This window comes from Durio zibethinus, chromosome 17 (assembly GCF_047325235.1).
Source record: "Durio zibethinus cultivar Kanyao isolate XHJ-2024 chromosome 17, ASM4732523v1, whole genome shotgun sequence".
NCBI lineage: Eukaryota > Viridiplantae > Streptophyta > Magnoliopsida > Malvales > Malvaceae > Durio > Durio zibethinus.
In genome coordinates, this window is record NC_143178.1 from 10,568,107 (window position 1) to 10,592,364 (window position 24,258).

Sequence of the window (24,258 nt, forward strand, 5' to 3'; positions counted from 1 at the left end):
ATCCTTAATCCAAACTCAATCCAAATCGAACCCAAAATTATCAAACAAGCCCCTAAATCACAAGTTTTTTAATATTCCATTCATTCTAGGTAGAATTTCCAAATTATTGTTACTTAATTTGGTTGATTTGTTAGGGTTTATAATCTAGGGTTTAGTTATCTTTTTGGTGAAATCATGTATTATAGAAATAGATTTTGGTAAGCCTTTCAAAGCTCACAAAAATCTAGAAATGGAATTTCGTAAGTGTTAAAGGCTTCTCGGGTATTCATTTATGTAAGCCTTATAAAGCTTACATCCCTACCCTCAACAATAAAGATAGCATTGGCCTTGCCTACCAGCTCTCCCTCCACTGCTTCGACAATAGTATTAGCCTTGCCAAAGAGTTCCACACCAACTACATCGACAATAGGAAAGTCCACATGTCTATAGTGTGTATATATTTGATTTAAGAGGTTGAGGGAAATGGAGTAGGGTATTGATACTATGGAGTAGGGTAGAAATTTTGTAACTTTATTATTATTATTATTTTTTAGTGAAGTATGCTTATTAAACATCTATTATATTATGTTGTATTTATAAAAACATCCATGAAATTACCTATTCAATATAACATATCCCATTAGATAACATGTTTAATATAACACATACCATTAGATAACATGTTCAATAGAGCACATCTCATTAGATAACTTATACATTAAAAATCTAATAAACTGAAAAAATAGATTTAAAATCGAGGTAAATTGTTAAAATAAAAATATTAATAGTATTTCTAAAATAAAAATGCAGTTTTGTTGTAAATATTAAAAAAAAATTCATAATTTACCAAAGACTACAATTCTAAGATAGAAAATGTAATCTTTATATAAAAAAACAATGTTTTTAAGATAAAAATGCAATCTTTGTTGAAAATATGAAAAAAATATTTTTTAGAATTTAACAAAGACAATGTTTATAAGATAGAAAATATAGTCTTTGTTAAAAACATAAAAAAAATATATTTTTAGAATTCAATAAAGATGATGCATCTAAGATTAAAAAAAAAAACACAGTTTTTATTAAAAAAACAGTATTTCTAAGGTAAAAATGTAATCTTTGTTGAAAATACGAAAAAATATATTTCTAAAATTTAACGAAGGCAACATTTTCTAAGATAAAAAATATAGTCTTTGTTAAAAATATGAAAACTATATTTTTTTAGAATTTAATAAAGATGACGTTTTTAAGATAAAAAATGCAATCTTTATTGAAAAGATGATATTTTTAAGATAAAAACACAGTCTTTGTCGAAAACATGAAAATTTTTTTTTTTTTTAGAATTCAATTAAAATAACATTTCTAAGATAGAAAATGTAGTCTTTATTAAAAATATGAAAAAATATATTTTCTTAAATTTAACAAAGACTGCATTTTTATCTTTGAAATATCATCTTTATAATAAAGATTGCATTTTTTTATTTTAGAAACATTGTTTTTATTAAATTTTGGAAAATATATTTTTTCATATTTTCAATGAAGACTAACGAAAATTGCATTTTCTATCTTAAAAATGTTGTCTTCGTTACATTAATGGAAAATATTTATTTTTTCATGCATTTTCATCTTAGAAATATTGTCTTTTCAATAAAGACTACATTTTTAATTTTAGAAATGTTGTCTTTATTGAATTTAAGAAATATATTTTTTAATGCTTTCAACAAATATAGCATTTTCTATCTTAGAAATGTTATCTTTGTTGTACTCTAAAAAATACATTTTTTTCATATTTTCAACAAAAATTGTGTTTTTATCTTAGAAACATCATTTTTGTAATAAAATTTGCATTTTCTATCTTAAAACATCATTTTTGTTAAATTGTGGAAAATATTTTTTTTTTATATTTACAACAAAGATTGGGTTTTCATCTTAAAAATATTATTAATATTTTTAGTTTAGCTATTTACCTCTATTTTAAATCGATTTATTCAATTTTTAATGTATGTGTTATCTAATGAGATGTGTTACATTAAATAGGTAATTTAATAAATGGTTTATAAATACAACATAATATAATGGATGTTTTATAAGCATACATTACTAAATAAAAATAACAAAGTTACAAAATCACTACCCACTCCACAGTATCAATACCCTATTAGCTTTCCTTCAGCTTCTTAAATCGAATATATACATGCAGTGGACGAGCGAGTTTTGCTGTAGTCGATGCAGTCGATGTGGAACTCTCTCGCAAGTCTGATATTGTTATAGGGGTAGAGCTTATGGGCAAGGCCGATGTTGTTGACATTATTGGGGGTTAGGATGTAAGCTTTAAAAAGCTTATGAAAGTAAAGCTTATGGAAGTGGATATTTGAGAAGCCCTTAAAGCTTACAAAAACCCACTTTCGTAAGCTTTGAAAGGTTTATGGAGATCCATTTTTATAATACATGATTTCATAAAAAAAAACCTAAACCTTAGGTTATAAACCCTAATAAATCAACCAAATTAAGTAACAATAATTTGAAAATTTTACCCGAAATGGATGAAATACTAAAAAAACTTGTGATTTCAGGGCTTATTTGATGATTTTGGGTTAAATTTGGACTGAGATTAAAGAGAAAATTAAGAGAATGAAGAAGAGAGAAAAGTGTAAAAGGTATGAAATGGGAAATGTGAAATGCTGGGATGTGGCGTAGTGAGTAAAAATATTGATTTATATTTTAAATGTTAGGTGTATTTAGTAATGGGTTGTAAAGAGTTTTTTTTTGTTTGAGGGGCGGGAGGAGTATTTAGAAGGGTTAATTATAAAAATGACCACTAAACTATACAGTTTTTGTCAGTTTGGTACATAAAGAAATAAAATTATCAGTTTGGTATTTCAAATTTCATTTTATTATTACGTTGGTACCTTATACTAACGCTATTAGTCTAAAATGTTGACATGGCATAAACCCAATAAGATACTAACATATGTCAAAAAGTGCAATTAACTTCACATCGTCAATATAATTTATGATTTTCTGCAAGTGCACAGATGGTTTAAGTAATAATAGTGACTGAAAGTCAGATATTGTCCTATCGGGATTAGCTAAAGAATTCTTAGTCTAACTATCTATTATCTTCATACTTTCTCTAAAGTTGATTTAATTGAAAAGTATATACAAAGCTAATCTAATAAGAATAATTGAATAAAACTAAGAACAATACATCAATCTAGCAAAATGTAAATTTGCAACATGTAAAATAAGTAAATGAGAAAGTTTAGCTAAAATAGTAGCTAAAGTGAATTGAATTGAACTCAACATGCTTTGAATACTAAACTAATCTAAAGAACAAAAAATAATAAGATCAATTAACCAACAAAATGGTAACTTGATAGCATTAACAGAAAATAACTAACACAAAAAATAACTACCTTAACTACCTTCCAACTTCTAAAAAAAAAAATCTAAAAACTTATTAACAAATGATCCAAACAACTTTTAAACTATAAAAGAAATAACTAAACTAAGATTAAAATAGATTTGAAGAACAACTAAATAAGTAAAAATGCAAAATATAGCATGAACAAGCAAAATCGAAAACAAATTTCAAATATGAAAACTACCAATTCTTGAAGGAAAAACTTAGCTCTAGACTTCTACAAGCAGAATGAGCTTAAATTGAACTACGGTTATCTAGATCTATAGGTTTACTATCTAAATCAATAAAGAAATCACAAGAATCAATAAAAAATCAAGCTCATTGAAATAGTTCACAAACTGAATGCAAGAAGAGCAAAAATAGAGGAATTAAAAGAAATTGATCAAACAGAATTAAAATTCATGAAATTAGATACACTAAAATGAATCTAAACAAGAAAACACATGAATCAAAAGGTACAAAATGACAAAAGAGTAAACCAATTGCTCAACTAGAGAAAAGATTCTTGAAGTGCTGTCACTGACTCAAACTTTAACTCTGCTTCTTGATCTAGCCTAAATTTTCAAGAATTTTTTTGAAATTTGTAAAATGAATTTGAATGTGATATATTCTAGATTTGTAGAGATATGAATCAAGAATCCACAAAAAAAATTTGGATTAAAACTCAAATAAATAATTGAGATTCAATGGAAAAATTGAAACTAAGTCAGAAATGAAAAATGCCAAATAGATTTGAGATTCAATAGAAATTGTAAGAAATTGAGCTTGAAATCTTAAATAACACTAACTTTCATTGAAAGATTATTAAAGTGCATGTAAAATAAAGGTAGAAAAAGTAAATTTTGCTGGAAAATTAAAGCAATTTTCTCCCAAATAGTGTTCTCAAAGAACAAGGAGGAAACTGTTTAGAGAAAAAAGAAAGTAAATGTAAGAAACTAAAAAGAAAAAAATTTGAAAAAGTCTTCTTTAATGGCCAGCCAACCCTCTTATTTATAGGCCAAGGATAAGGTGGTTCAACCAATAAAGTGGCACAAAAATACCAGCTAATATGCCACATCTTCTAGAGTCTTCCAATTCATCTAACTAGCTCGCTTAGCTTTTTTGTTTGCTTCTCTTTACTTCACTTCACTTCAAGCGATTTTCCTATGATCTTGTGAGCTCCAAAAAGTCAAAATTATTTGCAATGAGAAGTTTTAAAATTGTCACAATTGCATTGCTCCTTTTTTGAATCCAAGAAGGGGCACCATAAGCCTTGATCATCCAGTAAGTACATTACACAACTTGCATTGAATCTTTGCTTCCAATTTTTGGCACCAACTTGTAACTACTTCCTCTTTCAATTTCCAACCAAATACAAACTATCTAGTTGCCAATTTGTGCATGAAAATTTTTGAAAAATTCCTAGCTCCAAAGATGGCTTTAAATCACACCAATGCATATATAACCATTCTAGCACAAGTAAAAATACTAAAAAAGTGACAAAGCACTAATGAGCTAAAAATAATATTTTCTCATGAAAAATATAAAGATTAAAGCTTGAAATAAAGTTCAAATAAGCCAAAGTAAGCTAAGGAAATCATAGAAGAAAAAGGTAAGAAAATCTCCCATGAATGGCATTAGAAATGCACACTAATTTCGCCATTTCATAGCTTTTTGTAGTAAAATGCATCCAAAATGAGTATAAAAGTTTCAAATTTTCATTTTTTTTTTTCATATTTTTACCTACATATTGAATATTTCTGCATTTAAGAGTATTTTTGTTAATTTTCTAAAGGAACAAGTAAATATTCACAAGAAATTGTACTAAAAAAGTGCAATAAAATGCTAAACTTTTAGTGCAATTACAATGCTATGTCAACGTAAAAAGAAAAATTCTAAAAGATTCTAAGAAATTATAAAAAAATATTCTGAAAATTTTCCAAAACATTTTTCAAAATTTCTAAAAAATTTTAACAATTCTAAAAAAAAAAATTAGATTTTCAAAAATTGAAAAAAATTCAAAAATTCAAAAAAGTTCTGTAAAAATTCTACATTTTTAAAAAAAATCATAAAAAAATTTGAAAAAATTTAAAATTTTTTTAGAATTTATAAAAAATTAATAATTATGAAAATATTTTAAAGAATTATAAAAATTATGGTAACTTTAAATTTCAAAAAATTCTAAAAATTCAAATAAAAATCCAAAAAATTAAAAAATGAGAAGGTTAATAAAAATTAAATTTTCTTAAGATTAAAAAAATTATAAAAACAAAACAAAAATTAAAAATAAAAAAAATCTAAAATCTTTTGAAAATTTAGAAAATTTAAATAAAATTTAAAAAATATAATATTTTTTTTAAATTAAAAAATTTAAAAAATTTTTGCATTGTTAAATAATTTCAAAATTTTGAAACATTTTTAAATTTTAAGAATTTAAAAATTTGAAAATTAAAATAAAACATTAAAAATTAAATAAAAATATGAAAATTTTCAAAAAAAATTTGAAACATTGAAAAAATATATAACAAAATTAAAATTGTAAGATTCAGAAAAATGAAAATTTTTTAGAATTTTAGAATTTTTATATTTTCTAAAAAAATTTTAGATTTTTTTACTTTAAGTATTTTAATTTTTTTAGTTTTTTTAAATTAAAAATTTTTTATTTTATTAAAAAAAATCTTTTTTGAATGTATTGAATTTTTTAAAATTTTGAATTTTTTAAGTTTTCTTTATTTTTTTAGAATTTTTGGGAATTATTAAAACATTTTAGAATTTTAGTAGAATTTTTTAATTTTTGAAAAATTTTTTTAGAAAATTTTAAAATTTAAAATTTTTGTTGAATATTTTTAGAATGTTTAAAAAGTTTTTTTTTATAGTAATTAGAATTTTTTATAAAATTTTTTGTTAATTGTTTAAAATTTTCTAGACTTTTGTGAGTTATTTTGAATTTTTAAAATTTTTTTAGAATTCTTTAGAGTTTTTTAAAAATTTTCTTTTAATGCTGGTATGGTATTATTGATGTGGCATTGACCAGACTAGTGGACATATGTCGGCATCTTATTGAATATTCATGTTGTATTAGTAAGTTGACTAACAATGTTAGTCTTAAGTACCAATGTGAATGATGAAATAAAAGTTAAAGTACAAAACTGATAACTTTATTTTTTTAGTTACCAAATTGTAGAAAATTTATAGTTTAGGGACTATTTTATATTTAAGAAATACTAACAAGAATTTTGTTGAGATTGATAAGAATTTTATTGAAACGTTTTAAACCTTTCTCTTTTAGAAATTACTTTTTAAGAAATACCATCATCAATAACAATAAATTAGGTTGGACCTATTAAGCTTATCTTCCAACAACCAATCCCAATTCTTTCTCTTAAATTTTTTTTCACTCCATATCTTTTTAAACCTTAACTTAAAAGATAAAACCCTACATTTATTTTTCTGTTCTTTTTTTTTTTTTCTTTCAACTACCACTTTTAATCATTTTTCTTTCTCTTTTTTTTTTTTTAATTTGTTATATGCTCTTTTATCTCTTTTGAGATCTTTTTTGCATTTTTTACATATTGTCTTCCTCTTATTCCTTTTTTTTTTCATTTTTTTATTTAATTGAAATACCCTTTATGTACTCTTAAAATGTTTACTTTGGATTAGATCTAAAACGAATTTAAAAAAACATGTTTAAAATAAGATATATTTTCTTAACACAATCCTTTTAGATTTAAAAAAAAAAAATTTGTGCATTTTTTTTGTTACGTCATATATTATTGGTTATATTTTAAAAAAAATTATTTTGGAATTTAAAAGGACTTTTTGGAATTTTTAAAGTTTTTGAAAATTTTAATATACCTTTCATAATTTTAAATGCATGATTTTTCTTATAGTTTCTTGGGTGCATGTTGTAGACTTTCATTTTTTGTTATGAATTATGTGTTTATGGATTCTTTTTTCATATTATTCCTATTTTACTTTTTAAGTATTAGGTAATTTCAATTTTTCAAGATAAAAGTAGATTTGTTGTTGTTTAATGCGGATTTCTTATAAGGGATTTAAAAACTCCATTTTGATTTTGGATTTTGGTTATTGACTATGTTTAATGTGGATTTATTACATTTTGTAGTCTTTTTCATGTTTTATAAAAACAAAAGTGGGATAATTTTTTGTGATTTAATTTTTAGTTATAGTGGTACGCTGGGTTTTTGTCTAGATTTAGGTTGTGATTGGTGATGGGTTCAAGTATGGAAATGTGGTGGTTGGTAGTAGATGGTTGTAAAGGATGGATGGTTTTGGTTGAGTTAGGTTTTGAATTAATTCAATGCAGACATTTGCATAAAAAGATGATTTTATCCTTAATTTCTTTGATCAGTTAAAAACTAGTAGATGGCATAAAATTGTTAACCTTGTGATGAATAGTATTTTAATAGTCTCAATTTAGAAACTATTTACATTATAGATTATAAGCATTTATTCCTAAATTACCCCTCAAATCATTTTTAAGTACAATGATCTAGCCACTAAATTATTAAGTTGGGGAGAGTTTTAATTTATCTTATAGATTGAAAATGTACATTGTAAATTCAATTAACACTCAATAATTTAATTCAGTAATTGAGGTATAATTCGAATTCTTTTACTTGAAAAAATTATTCAAATCTTTCTTCTTCAACTAAAATAGGATTCTAGTATTTGATAAGATAAAACAATTGAATATATCATGTAGCAAAAAATCAAGTTATCGTTCAATTGTGTAAATCTATCAAGAATCAAATAAATATAGCAATACTAATTATAGCAAATAAATCACCAAACCATAAGCATAATGACATAAGTAATTTTATGTGGAAAACTTTTCCAAAATGAAAAGTAAAAATTACAAGTAGCAACAAATAATCTCCACTATAAAAAAACGTGAATGTAAAGTGCTCTTTAGCTAGAACTAGATGTATTCAATCACAATATCTTAAGATTAAAAAATCTTGACAAAAAAATAATTTTGCAATAGAAAATTGGAAAAGTCTCACCAAATTTAAAGATTAACAAACACCGATGAAATTAGTAGGTAGAAAACTCAAAATTCGATATCCACCGTTCATATTGAAGAGCAATGAGTGCAATCACGCTAATAAAATTTTAACATAATATGATCATGAATTAACCTCAATCAAACTACTTGATTGGAACTGCACAAACCCTTTTTCTCATTTTCATTTTCTCTCACACCACTGCCAATTTTTATTACTAGCTGACTTTTTTTTTACCCTACCAGTTGTATGAAAAACAATATTTAAGGGCTTATTAAACCCTTTGATTATACATGAAAGGACAAAAAGGTCCTTGGTGTATGGGGCTTTGGTTTTAGGTCACCTTCACATGAAAAAAACCAAGACAAACAAATCTCTTCTTTTTTGACTATGTGGAGGGCATTGCCATCCAAGTGATCAAACGACAAACTTCAATCTTCTCTCTTAGTAGTGTCTTTATCAACATATCAAAGCTATTGTGATAGATGTAAATCTTCTCAAGTTCAAACAAGTTGTCATCGAGAGCATCTCTTAATCAATGGTACCTCACATTAATACGCTTTGATCTTGAATGAAAAGTAAAATTTTTACTAGGGTGAATTGCACTTTGATTGTCACAAAATATCACATATCGTTGCTGTTTAAAATTGATCTCTATATAAACTTTTTCATCCATAACAACTTCATACATGCTTTAATGATTGCAACATACTCTACCTCTATTGTAGAAAATGCAACACATTTTTATAGTCTTGATTGCCAAGATATAGCCCCACCTGAAAATATAATCAAATAATCCAAAGTGGACTTTCAGGAATACATATCTCTAGCCATATCCGAATTAGTGTAACCAAACAGAATTGGTTTCCCATTTCCAAAGTGAGTCTCAAGCTAGATATGCCTCATAGATATTTCATAATCCATTTAACTAAATTCAAATGCTCACTTCTTAGATTTGATAGGAAATAGCTAATAACACCAACTACATGGGCTATGTCAAGCCTAGTACACACTATTGCATAAATCAAACTTCTTGCTGCTAAAGCAAACTAAATCTTCATATGGCTTCCTTTACTTTAGTTGTTAAAAGGCTCTATTAAATATTTAGTTGAAAGTGTGTAGCAAAGGGAAGGCTAACCACTTTAGTTTAATCCATATTGAATCTTTCAAGCACCTTTTCAATATAGTGCTTTTGTTACGTGTATAACTTCTTGGTGCTAAGTCTCAATGAATTTGAATTCCAAGAATTTGCTATGTTGGCCCAAGTGTTTCATAGCAAAGTATCTACTCAATTGCTTTTCAATTGGTCAATTCTAAAAGCATTCTTGCCAACAATTAACATGTCATCAATATAAAGTAATAACATAATAAAATCATTATTAGATAATTTCTAAACAAACATATAATGGTCAGAAGTAGTTTTCTAGTAGCCTTGTTCACCCATAATTGACTCAAACTTTTTGTATCACTTTTTCAGTGCTTACGTTAATCCATAAAGACTTTTATTTAGCTTGTAAAATAATATATTTTTCCTTTTACTACAAAACCTTTTGGTTGCTCCATGTAAATCTTTTTGTCCAAGTCACCATGGAGAAAAACAATTTTGACCTCTATTTATTCAATCTCCAAATTAAGACAAGCTGTTAAACCCATAACCACACAAATAGATCATATCTTAACAACTGAGAAAAATATTTCATCAAAATCAATACTTTATTTTTGATTGAATCCCTTGACAACCAATTTAGCTTCGAAATGTAGTTATGAATTGTGTTCTTCTTACTTCACTCTTATACCCATTTATTCTTCAAAACTATTTTCCTTTTTGCTAGCTTTACTAGTTTAAAAGTATTATTCTCATGTAAATACTTCATTTCATCATGCATGGTATTAACCTACTCTTTTTGTGTTCATCTTTCATGGTTTCTACATAATTTTCAGGTTCTCCTCTATTAGTACCACATACTTATCAATAAAATATCATTTGAAAGGCTATCGGTCTCTAGTAAACCTATTGAATAGAACATCTAGTAAAACCTCTTTTAGAACCTATAATAGAACCTTTAATATTGGATTGGCTCAATCCTTTTAGTAAAAGATTGGGCCGAGTTTAATTGCAATTCAACAAACTATGAGTAATTACTGGATTACAAAGTATCCATTACTTTGAATTCAAATTTTATTTATCTAAAGTATCCTTTGCTTCGAATTTAAATTTAATCTCTTTTCATACTTCACAAGCAGCAGCTATTTAATACTCAATTTGCTAGCCTCATGGATAATTTCATTACCTTGGCGGGCAAGGTCACATCCTTGCTCATAAGTATCATCAACCACCTCAATCCATGTAGGACTAGTATTAACATCACCTGTATTTTGCTAGTCATCTTAAACATCTTCAACCTCTATAGGCACATGCATTAAGGGAATTAGATCAAAGTCAATCAAACCATTACTATAATGTGAAACTAATATATGAGTTTTTTGAATATCATGTACAGTTTGGTCTTTCATAAAAGTAACGTCCCTGTTTTTCATAAATTTCTTCTGCACTAGATCATAAAACTTGTCGCCAAGTTCATCCTAGCTATTTTCGATGCACACACACTATCTTTTCTTGAGTTTAAGCTTAGACCTATTATATTTGAGAATATGCACAAAAGTCTTACATCCAAAGGTGCGCAAGTGATCATAATAAACATCCTCACCTAATCAAATTGTATCTAGAATATAAAAATCTAGAGGAACACATAGTGAGAGATTTAAAACATGTACAAGTATGCTCAAAGTCTCACCCTAAAATGATTTGATAACTATGCTTATGAAAGCAAACATCTCACCATTTTCACTAATGTCCTGTTTATCTTCTCAGCCAACCTATTCAACTAAGGAGTTTTACGATGTGACCTTTGATGTCTAATACCTTGTTGTTTGCAATACTCACAAAAAAATCCAATGTAGTCACCTCCATTATCAGTCTTTATACATTTTAATTTCAAACCACTTTGTCTTTCAATAAAGGAATGAAATTGTTTAAACACATCTAACAATTGGTTTTTATTTTCAAGGTATAAGCCCATATCTTTATTGAATAATAATCTATAAAAGATACAAAATAGATGGAATCACCAAGTGTCTTTGTTCTTATGGGACCATAAACATCAGAATATACTAAATCAAGTATATTTTACTTACTTGATAGAGGGGATGTCTTGAATGCAACTCTGGTTTGTTTGCTGCTATGCAATGAGCACACTTATTTAATGATACATTTTTCACTCTAGAAAAAAGATTTTTCTTGGCCAAAACCTTCAAACCTTTTTTTGTTTATATGACTAAGTTACTTGTTCTAAAGCTCAGTTGTATCATCATCATCTACTGCATTAATAATGGAATTGGATACTTTAACCTACATCAAATACAATGAAGAATAATTTGTACCCTTAGCTACAACCATTGAACCTCTAGTGAGCTTCTACTAACCACCATAAAGGGTATTGCAAATCTTTTTGTCATCAAACTTCCCTATAGAAATTAAATCATACGAATATCAAGAATATGTTTAACATTTTTTAAGATCAATGTAGTACCATTACTGGTTTCCAATAACACATCTAATGGCTTTAGTTGAGTTATTATTCTCTACAAGAGGATGGGGATTTAGTGACACTTTTTTAACGATGTTTTCTAATAAGCGTTGTTATTTGTTGTGTTAATATAAATTTAGTTGTGTTTATTTGATAAATCCACTAAAGAAAAATATAATAGCATTTGGAGTAAAAAACACCACTATATCTAAAATTTAGCTACATTTATGTAATTCATAATTTCATTTTGTTTGGTAGTATTGAACGGTATGAAAAATTTAGATAGTATCAATAGCATAAACATAGTTTTGATTCCCAAGGTTAAATCCCTAATGCTTATATCCCAGTTTTGACCCATAGATCTTTGTAATGCTATGTACAAAATCATTGTAAAAATCATTGCAAATAGACTTAGATAATTTTAACCTCTTGTATTAGTGAGTCACAAAATGCCTTTGTACCTAAAAGCTGATCACTGATAATGTTTTAGTATCCTATGAATTACTTTACATTCTTAAATCTAAGAGAATGGGAAAAATGTTCTTTTACACTAAAATTGGTTATAAGCAAGGCTTATGATAAAGTAGAGAGAAATTTCCTAAAAGCTATGATGACTAAGTTAAGGTTTAAAGATAACTGGGTAGGTCTTGTTATGAAATTTATCATTTCTATTTCGTACTCAATCGTGGTTAATGGTTATATTATTGATAGATTTTATCCAGAGAGAGGATTGAGATAGGGAGACCCATTATTGCCTTATCTTTTCCTTATTTACTTAGAAGGTTTATCAGTTATGCTAACAAATTGCCAAAGAATAGGTTGATGACAAGAGCGCATGCCAGCCAATATAGACCAATGATCATTCATTTGTTTTTCGTTGATGATAATATGCTGTTTGTAAAAGAAAACAAAAAAAAATGAATAAGGCTCATGCTATAAAGATACCAAGATGGATCTAGCCAAATTATAAACTTTGAAAAGTCTAATATAATTTTTAGCAGTAACACAAGTCAAGGACTAAAAGAAATGTTGACAAAGGTGTTTGGCATTCAAGCCTTATCAAATCTTAAAAAGTACTTAGGATTACCAACTATGATAGATAGAGGGTGGAAAAAAGCTTTTAGGGAAATGAAAGACATAATCATGAAAAAGATACAAGGAGAAACATAAAAAATGTCATTTTAGGGTGACAAATAAATTTTCGTAAAAGTTATCCTACAAGCCATTCCCACTTATGCGATGAATTGCTTTGAGCTACCAAAGGCATTATGCATGGAAATAGATGGTTTGCTAAGCAAGTATTGGTGGAGCCATAACAAAAACAAACGAGGCATACACTAGTTAAGCTGGGGGAAACTAGGTGTATTCAAAGAAAATGGTGGAATAGGCTTCAGATATATAAAAAAATTTAACCAGGCTTTGTTATGTTCACTTAGAGGATGAAAACATAATATACTGCCAAACAAACAAAACCTGGTACGAAGAAAAATCATCATAACTGGGGATTGTCCAAGATATGGCACAAAAGAGAAGTCGGTTTTACATGCCATACGAGACTACAATAGGTCAAAAGAGGTGTGTAATAAGTTAGGATTCAACTAGGATGAGGCAAGTACTTCATCATTGTCTATAATAGAATAGGTTGACAAAGCAACTAACCAACTCAACCAAGGAAAGTTTGAGATATTTCTTATAGCAGCGTGGGTTATATGGTCAAGAAAGAATGATAAGGTCCATGGGAAAAAAAAAGCAAATGCTTTCCAAAAAGTTAACTTTGTAAGAGCCTATAAGGAGCAGTTCATGCAAGTACAAGAGAAAGAGGAGGTTGGTATATAGAAGGGACTAGTGGGATGGAAACCGCCACCTAGTACATTGGTCAAAGTAAACTTTAATGGAGCCTGCAACAAGGAGACTAGAAAAGGAGGTTTGTAGATAGTTATTAGGGATGCTGACAGTATTATACTAGAAGCACTTGCCGTAAGAATAACAGAGGTAGCAGACCCCTAAATGATTGAGGGAAAGGCAGAATTGGAAGCATAAAAATTTGCCAAGGAATTTAGGTTCACAAAAATTCTACAAGAAGGTGATGCCTTGGGGTGGCACAACAGTTAAGAAGCAGAGAGCAAGACTTGTCCCCGATCAAGGTTATAATAGAGGAGGCTTAAGCACATATGGATCTTTTTCGGATATGTCAGGTTATCCACACTAGAAGGGGAGAACCAAGCAGCTTCCACACTGGTTAAGTATGGTGTAACCCTAGAGAAAGATATTTATTTGATAGAAGATTATCTTGAATTTTTTTTTGCCAATTATTCAAAAAGATTGTAACCAGATTCTTGATTAATGGAATTCTATTTTACACTAAAAAAAAAAGAAGAATTTATATAATCTAATAACTCTACTTCCTAAAGGAACATGCTACCTTGTAAAATTATTGAATGTATTGCTAGTTCTGGCTAAAGTATAGCTATGAATGTGTTTACACCTAAGCCTAATTAAATTCAAGTTATTGGTAATAATCCTAGGGGATGGATTAAAAAAATACCAAAAATATTTTGCTGTCTTAGCTTGCTAATCATAAAAAATTTGAGGTAGCAACTATGTATTAAGTTGGAAAGGTTTAGATCTGGTTTAATGCTACATAATAAATAAAACCAATGTTAATTAGCATGATTTTACTAGGGATATTTGTCAAACATTTTGTGATAAAACATATTCTGTCCTAATTTGGGAATTTAACAAATTGGTCAGAAAAATGTAGATATTTTTTGAAAATGCATATTTGTAGATATTGTTATTTGATATATAAAAATGCATATATGAAAAGTTTTAATTTTTTTTAAATGTTTATTCGAAAAGTTTTTGATTGATTGGATTTATATTTTGGAAAAGTTTTAACCTTTTCGAATATATATTTTTGAAAAATGTTAAAAACATTCAGAATATGTATTTTCGCAAAAATTAACATGTAAATGTTGATATTATTCAATTGATTGCTTAGGGTAATTTGTTTAAAGTGTATTTGAAATTTGATTGTATTTAACATTTGGCTGTAAAAAATATTGCAAATAGATTTTTTTTTTCTTTTTGTGTGTGGAAATTAACATATCGCTCGAGCTTGATAATTGGATATCAACTAAAACTTGGACATTTTGTATTCTTTAGGCTACCTTAGTTTAGAACTTTTGGACTTTTGGTCAAGAGCCTAAGTTGAATCCAACTCATCAATGACATTTCTTATTAGGCCTTCTAAAATTCAAATAATGTAGATATAGTAAAGTCGTCCCTACTAGGCCATTGAAAGGCTGTCCATATAGTAAAGAGCTGGCCCTAGAATTTTTTAGTTTCTTGTAACTTTATGTTTGACTTGTTAATTTAGTATCTTTTGTTGTTGTTTTTTTCTTCCGATCGAATTTATTAGACATGTGATAAAAGATAATTGCATATAGTAAGTAGGGTAGCTTTTGTTATATTATATGCCCAAAATGCATCCATGATGTGATTTTTTTTTTTTTTAGAGTTTATATTTGATACACTATAAATGTATAAAATTTATATACTGTCAGTGAATCAAATTATGAAAACCCATTAATGAGATGAATCAGATGATAATACATAATTAATAAGTAAATTTTTTTTAAAAAATTAATTTATGTATGTTTATTTTAAAAGTTGATATATGTTCATTAATAAAATACCATCATCTGATTCATTGTTAATATATAAAATTTATACACTGATAATATATCAAATATAAATTTTTTTTTTTATCACCACTATAATTCTTTCCTTTACATACAGAGGCAATGAATATATTATGTGAATTGAACATTACTTATAGGGATGATGAGTTTATTTTGCGCCATGATTTTCAGATTGTAGGCATATCGCATTTATCATGAAATGTTAACAAATGGGATTGTCTTGATTTTATATTAAAATTTAAAAATAGGCACCAAACACAAAACTAATTAGTAATAAGTGGAGTGGTCTTGGTTGTATTTATATATCCAAAATGCCATCAATCTAATTAATGTGAGATTTTCTTTTATTACAACTCTAATAAGATTTATGTTAAAAGTCGTACAATTTCATTGAAGGCCATTTAATTGGGAGGAGAGAAACACAAAAGCAACCACATCCTATTGATAAGTGTTCTGAGCTAGTCTGGTCTTTATGTGCAAAAATCCAACCACTGTATAGGGAACTATTTTACTGTCTTCCATGTCTCAAAAGTTTCGACCTTCATTCATTGTTAAATATCATGAAGATTTGGAAACTAGATGTTAGGCTGTAGGGCTTCAGAATTAGAATGCATTTTTAACTTCATTTACAGGTCTTTTTTACACTACTGCTGTCTTTTGGCTTTATGAAGAAATAATAGAATTAGATCGCACAAATACGTCAAGGAAACCCAGCTCCCCCGCTTCAACCCTTTTCCGTTGAGTATGCTAACGACATGCCTGGTCCAGCTTTTATGCCGTTGGGTCCACTTTTTAAGAATCCGTTAAATTCCCGTGACATGAAGTTGTGTATAAATTTTTATCTGAGAACATATATAAATATGAGAATGGATATAAGGTAAAAAAACAAAAACAAAGATGAAAAATATTCTACCCGTTCTTTACACACCTCGATGACATCTTTAGAGAACATACATTCAATTATTGAATTTCTTTTGGCAAAGATAGATTCAATTGCTTAAAAGTAGTTATATCATATATATGATGTAAAGCATGGCGACGGAATATTATTTGTAAATAGACAATTGTTACAAGAAGAATTTTACAGCATGCGGTATTTAGATATTTTAGTACAAAGTCGAACAACTAGCGTTTTGGTGGATTACTTGGTCCTACGTGCGCTGGCGGCTTGTTTGGCCGTGGAGATGGAGGTCGAATTGGATCTTCTTTATGGCTTACAATTCTCAGATTTGAATCTGCAAAACCCCATCCAAATTTTCTATAAGTTATGCCAAAATTAAAAAAACAAAATACAGAAAGAAACAGATCAAGAGAAGAGAAGAGAGGAGGAGAAATGAAATCATTATATATGTAAGTTGCAACATAAATTTTCACTCCTTTCAGAAAATTAATTACTGTGGAAACAAATTTGAAGAAGCTTAAAAAGTGAAAGGCTTAGTCGTATGATACGAACCGGCAGCATTAATCGGAACATGGCGTGTGGTTGAGATAGAAGTAGTTATTAGCATGACTAGAACGAGTAAGCGGAACAAGAAATGCAAAGCCATTATCAGCTTCCAATTACAATGTTTGTGTAATTGGTTTCCTCCGTTTATTGTTCCTATAAATATATTTACACCTTTACAGAAGAAGTGCGGTGTCTTAATAATATTTTTTTTATTTGAAATTATTGAAATTTGATTTTAATAATTAAAATAAAAAATTTAACACTCTATCAATAATTTTTCTACCATTTTAAACTTTAATAGATATTTCAATCCCGTTTTCAATGTCTCTTTCGTACAAAAATCCAAACCCAAAAGAAAGACGAGACAATTTCCAATCAAAATCCAAATCAGGTAAGTAAAAGAAGAAAAATATAAAAAATATGGCTACTTGGTATCTGTAGATGTGAACGCGTATAACGTAATTTGTTGAATGAATTGTTCAGTTTCCATGTCAAAAAAAAAAAAAAAAAGTTTTGTTGAAAGCTTTGGAGCAACTGTTCTGTTGAAAACTGAAATAAAAAATTAAAAAAAACAGTTGCAGATAAAAGAAATAAATTTGGTGTTACAATAATGGCCATGTGAGACTTTTACATATTTGATAGGATTAAAATTAAAGAAAAAGGTATCGCATTTTCTGAGCAAAAGAAAAAAAAAAAAAAAAAGGAAACGTGTCTGAACATAAAGAATATTAATGGTCATGGCTTTGATCTCCGCGTCTAAGTTTGACCAACAACTTAGTAAAGAATCTCAAACCACAATCAAATATAATAAATTATGATAAAAGCTTTAAGATTCTATTTGTTAAAATGGGAAAAGAAAGAAGAAGTTTTTATTTTATGGTTGAAATATAAAATAATTTTATAAAATAACATATATTGTTATGAAGTTCAATCATTAAATTATTTTTTTATATTTTTTCGAACAAAATATAAATGAAATATATTTAGATTCAAACTAAAGAATAAAAATATATTAACGTGGTTGACCCATTGCAACTTACTTTTTTGTCTTAAATTGAAATTTGAAATACAAATATTGTTCTTTAATCCTACTAATTGTTCAGCTGCGATAAATGTCCAGCAAAACAAAGCATCATCATCCCCACATATGCATCTCTCCATTTTTTAAATGGCTGAACTGGCCAATTGGCCATCTTTGGCGATACCTTTCCTTTGGAACCATAACTTTGCTTTTCATCATCCCCACTTCGAGATACTCTTCCAACATCGAATTCTTCTCGTTTTCATTATCTTCATGACTAGTACTGACCATATATAATATACGTTTCAGCCTCAGGTACTTTTTCCTTCTCCTGTACGTCTTCAAGCTCACACAAACTGGAACTTTAGCTGTTTCCATGTTTTGAAAGAGAGAGATTAAGGTAGAAATAGCATTGCCATTGAGCAGAAGAGAAAAAAATTATAAGCAACGGGGGAGGTGTAAGGAAAAAGAGTTCCATGATCAATGAGAAGGCAGGATGAACTAATTTTGTGAACAAGAAGATGGGTTCAAGTTCAATGATTTCAAAGAAAGGGCTTGGAGAAATTCATGTGGCCTATGCCTATACAGACAGATCTTTGACAGCAATACCTTAATTTTTTTTTTAAGGTAACATACATAAATAGTACTATTAAGATATGATACATAATTGGGCAGAAAAAATTGTGAATTATATATCCACAGGTTAAAGGAAAAGGAATCGAAAATTGTCTCGACATATGTCTAACACCCATTAATTAAAAGTTCAAACTTCAGAGGGATAAAATCAAAAAACTCCAGCACTAGGTGTGTGTTGGTTAATTTTCCTAAAATAACATTACGTAAAGCTTCTGCTGAGGGGCTTGAATTTACATTATGGAACTCAAAACATAGGTGTGATTTGCGATCACTACTAAAAATTTTTATCAAAGTTACTATTCAAATAAATATATCTCTCTTAATGAAGCATTTAGAATTATCGTATTTATCTCGCTATAATAAAGTGTCACGGACTGATATTTAAGCTCTAAGCTTAAATTTACATTATGAAACTTAGAACATAAGTGTGATCTGCAACACTACTAAAAACTTTAATCAAATTTACTATTCAAATAAATATATCTCTCTTAATTAATGAAGCATTTAGAATTATCATATTATTTATGATCAAGTGTCATGGGCCAATATTTAAATTTCAGGGCTGCGTGATTTTAAAATACAAGAATGACCTCTTCTGCATCCCAAATCAACCTAACTGTATCTTTTCACATTAACTTATGAAATATTGTACGCTCTAGCTTAGTTTCATAATTTTATCTCACAAAAAGTGCCTCATAAGTTGAAAGTGGTGTGAATTTTTATATCTCACAATCAATTTTAGTACATAACTGATATAAGATTTATGACTCCTCTCGTGACACAAATACCATCTTATTTGATTTGAAAATACCTTAAAAATAACACTTTAACAAATGCGAAATAGCACAAGCAATGAATCTAAGGAAAAGAAATTCTTTTTCTTTTTTTTTTTTGAATAAAGTTATAAGATCTAAGAAAAAAATAAATAGCACTTCTAACAGTTGACCAATTGAAACAATGACCTTATAAACAAATATAAATGATTAAAAATTAATTCTTAAAGTTGAATAATTAAGTAAAATAAAAAGTCTCAAAAATTTAGAAGATCAAAAAGTAACTTATTCTAATAATTGGATTAATTTAATATATTATACTTGATAATTTATTTTATACTTAATACTGTCAGAAACTAAATTATGATAATTAAAATTAAGAGTTTGATATTTTAAAAACACTGCTGTTGGATTCATATATTCATGGGAATGCACTCTTCATAAATTATGAGATGGATAGGTGGATGGGACTTGACTGCGATGCTTTGAATGCTAATTCTACAACTCTTCCATCTGTCGGACGAGGACGCTTGAATTTCAAGCTTCAATTATGAACTTGAATTTTCATTTCAGCCATAGAACAAATGAAATTTCATAATAGCCCTCCCAAATAGAACTCAATATCCTGAATTTGGCTACTCTTGTGTCTGGCCATGCATGCAATAAAAAATTTTTTTGATGTAACATATTTGGTAAATTTATGCATCTCACAAAGTTGCACTAATCCAACTGGACAACAGATTTTCGATTGCAACATCAATTAGAATTCAACATTCAGTTTCAGAAGTTAAGAGTAGCTTGCTGAAGTATGTATGTTACAAATATTTCAGACCCTTAAGATTGGTTTCAGTAAACAAAATCTAAATCAGTATTGAGGCTTGCATTTAAACTGGGGAATTTGATTCTACTGATCCCATTGGTTGTTTTCAATATCTGCTTGAGGCCCGTGGGGAGAGTTGGCACAGCTTCCTGGAGACGCAGCACCATGAGTTCTGTCAGCCAGCATCTGAAAATGTGCATGAGGTGCCCAACATGCTTGTTCAAAATGGGGGGATATACCAGAATTAAAATTAGTAGTAACTATGATTTGCAGACTAATCTTCAAAACTAGCTAGTTACATATACAATTATTCAAATGTCGTTTAAAATTAAACTCCTTTTCTTCAGCACATGCATCTTGTCAGGTTCAAGTTCCTGAAATTTTAACTAACTGGACTGGCAAAGTTAACCTTGCCTATTTCTAACAAAATTCGATTTTAAACAACAAATGTTTATGAGAACATTTTCAACGACTGATCAAAGCAGGATTAATGGTTGTGAGCTAGGGATGAAATAGAACACAGACAAGCCCTAGTAACATTCCAAATAAAGAACCACATTCACCAATATTATTGTCTGTGTCTGTACTCTGTACAGTTAAGAGAATACAACACCAGCAAGAAAAAGAACACCACACCAATAATGTTAATGCAAGAAACAGAAAGAGATACAATCTTACAATCAACACTATTAGTGTGGTTGTTCACTGGCTACTCTTTTAAGTTATCATATCTTAAGTTTATAACTCTCAGTTGAAATGAGTTTCGTAGAGAAAAAAATTTATTAGCAAAACAGTTTTATGAATTAAAAGCCCAATAGAACCTGAAACATATTTTCTTCAAAGTATCCGAAGTTAATATGGGGAAAGGGAGAAGCAATAAACTTCCAGGTATAAAGCATGATAAAAATAAAGTTCTAAGTGGAAACGAAATACTAAAATCTAACTTCACTTATAAATCCTGCACTTCCAATAAGCATGTTCAAGTTGCTTTGAAAATGCAACCATTTACACATGTTCATACATATCAGGGGTGCAAATCCTATTCATATCATTACCTTGCTGCGAGCTGTATCTGCAAAAGGAAGCATATATATTGCCCCCGAGGAAAAAATCTTCAGTCAAGGTTAATTTGGGGGAGATATATCGGTGACAGAGATCACATACACATTTCTATTTTGCATATACCTTTTATAGCAATATCAACCAACATTGTGGATAAATTTATGTGTATTTGCATTAATCAAACTTAGAGACATACCATCCTCATCATGCGGATGAGGAAAGAATTGCAAGTAACAAAATGCTGCCATGGCTGATCCTGCACCAAAACAAATAAACGAGTATTTATTATTTCAATTCTAATCTCTCAATTTCAGTAGGAAATCATTAGTCCAGTTTACTGTAAAATGGACAGACCTATAAGAGCTCCAGTTAAAACATCTGTCCAATGATGCCAGTAGTCATCCACACAAGAAACACCCACAAAAGCAGCAACAAGTACTGGAAAAAACACGATATAGAGTTGCTCAACATGGCCTCTACAAGCAAATGCTCTAATTTTTCCTGACAATTACCTTGCAAGGAAAGAAAGACCTGCAAAGGACATATTGGTAACCACATTTTTATGCGGAAAACACAGCAAGAAATCAAACAATAGAAATTGAAATATAATGATCAGTCTTTTGCAAATGTGGAACAATCTCTCATTGTACACCTAGAAAAGATTATGAAACATCGGGAAATTCTCCTAGAGCTTCAAAATTGCTGAGGCAACCTGCAGGTCTATTTGTCACTCTAAACTAATTAAACCAAGAGTCTGCATAGGCCTTTGCATCGAACCTAACCTCGTTCAATAGTTGGATGTTTAAGTAGAACTTGAAAATTCTTTAACTTCGAGAAATTTATGGTTTTTGATGTTTATCAACATAAAAGTAAAAAATATGAGCCCACCCCTCTCGTCCTCCTCCAACTATTTCTGCTGTATGTCATCCCAATATATGTGATTAATGAAAGAATTGGCAATCTGAAAGCCCTGCAATTATGAACTTTTATTCGATCAGATGAATAAACTCAGATTATTTGTTTATCTCCAAAGTATCTGGAACATTTAGACGTGAAATGTGGTTAATGGTTGACATACGTTAATAGGTTCAAGGAAGATAGTTCTATATGTGTTAAAGCAGTATTGTTGAAGCATTATCAAAACCCTACAGAAATCTAAAAAATACATGTCTTACTTACATGAAGTATGACCACTAGGAAAACTTTTGTATCCTTCCTTTATATCCTTTGTAATTCCATGACAGACAACATCCCCTGTAATTCTGTCAAACACCTATACATACCATTGACAAGCAGAACGAAAAGCAGGCAATGAACGATACAAGAAGTCAAGGACATGCCTTAGCGTACTAAAAAGTAAATGCAACAGTAGTCAATAAGCCTCTTTCCACAAAAGAATACAGGGAGGTTTTTATGTGTATAGGCAAGAGATAGACATGAGAACATACTGCTTTTCCATCTGGGAAACAGCGCTAAAAGAAATGTGGTCTCGGCCTACCAACAACATCTTTGATTGAATCCGTTATAACTCCGGTTAGCAGAACAGAAAATAGGAGACCAAGTTAAATATTAAAGCATTTCAATAAGTAACAAAGAGCATTGTGTAGCACAGCCTAGTTTCTGAAAGTAAAAAAGAATGTGGAGTAAGTACCTGGTATAGCATGGTGAAAATCATATACATCCTTTCTGAAATAGCAATATATGAAAAAAAAAAAAAAAAAACTAAAGGCAGCAATACTTAAAGAAACTGTAAAAAGGGATTAGTAAATTTTTATGATTGATTATTGGAGTAGAGATGATCTCAAGTGATAATATAAATTCAAAAATCTTGAAGCAAAAACACACATACTGGGAACAGCCCAGAAAGGAATAGTATCTTTATGGAAGGGGAATTTTAAATCTGTCACCATTTCTTCCCCAACAAAGCGGTGAAAGGGCTCTATAAAATTCAGAAGGCCATCAATCAGTACAAGTAGAACAATTATACTGTCATATAAATGGACTCTGGCCACCTTGACTCCATGAGATGTCAATGTATGAGCTACCAGCAGGATACCTGTCATCTTTCCAACAGGACATAGAAAAGAAGACAGAGATCTATTATTAACCAAGAATTTAAGAAGAATAAGGACAAATGATGATTTTTTTGTTGAAACGAAGGACAAATGATGAATTAAATGAAGATAGAAAGACTCAACTTTATATCCATCTCCAAGCAAAAAAAAAAAAAAATCAAAGATAAAATGATTAAGTTTCTATACTGATTGAAACATAAGCTCTGGAGAGAACTTGCATTGGAAACAACATATTGATCAATGCTATAGAGAAGGTTTCTGATGGTTTACCCCACTCTCAAAATGGGCAAACCCAGTCAAGCATTCAAGTATATATAGCATCCTTGTTTTATACCTGAAATTTGTTTTTCCTTTTCCTTGTTCCTTAGGGAAAACCTATCAAATAGAATTTCTGAGATGTTTTAATTTTAGCCAGTAGCTCCTCCTACAAACTAAGCTTCTTTTATAATGCTTAAAACTCGTATGCAAATAAGGTGGATAAGCTTAAGTAACTAATCAAAAAGCACCATTTACCAGTATTGATTTGATACCATGAACTTAAACAATTAATTTTATGCCTAATCAGGCCTCAGGGTTACAACAAAAACTTAACTTTGCAAACCCTAAACATATATATTGCTAATGTAAACTAATTCAAACAGATGAATGGGGATCCAAGAATGTAAAATGTAAAGCCACCATAAGAAAATTTGTAATAAATGGAATAAACATACAACATTTATTATTT

The 24,258-nt window shown here is 28.8% G+C and overlaps 1 pseudogene; it reads right to left on the bottom strand.

Moving 5' to 3' along the window:
• Positions 1–20,478: 20,478 nt before the first annotated feature.
• Positions 20,479–23,519, bottom strand: LOC111288590 (putative lipid phosphate phosphatase 4; annotated as a pseudogene).
• Between the last annotated feature and the right edge of the window lie 739 nt (positions 23,520–24,258).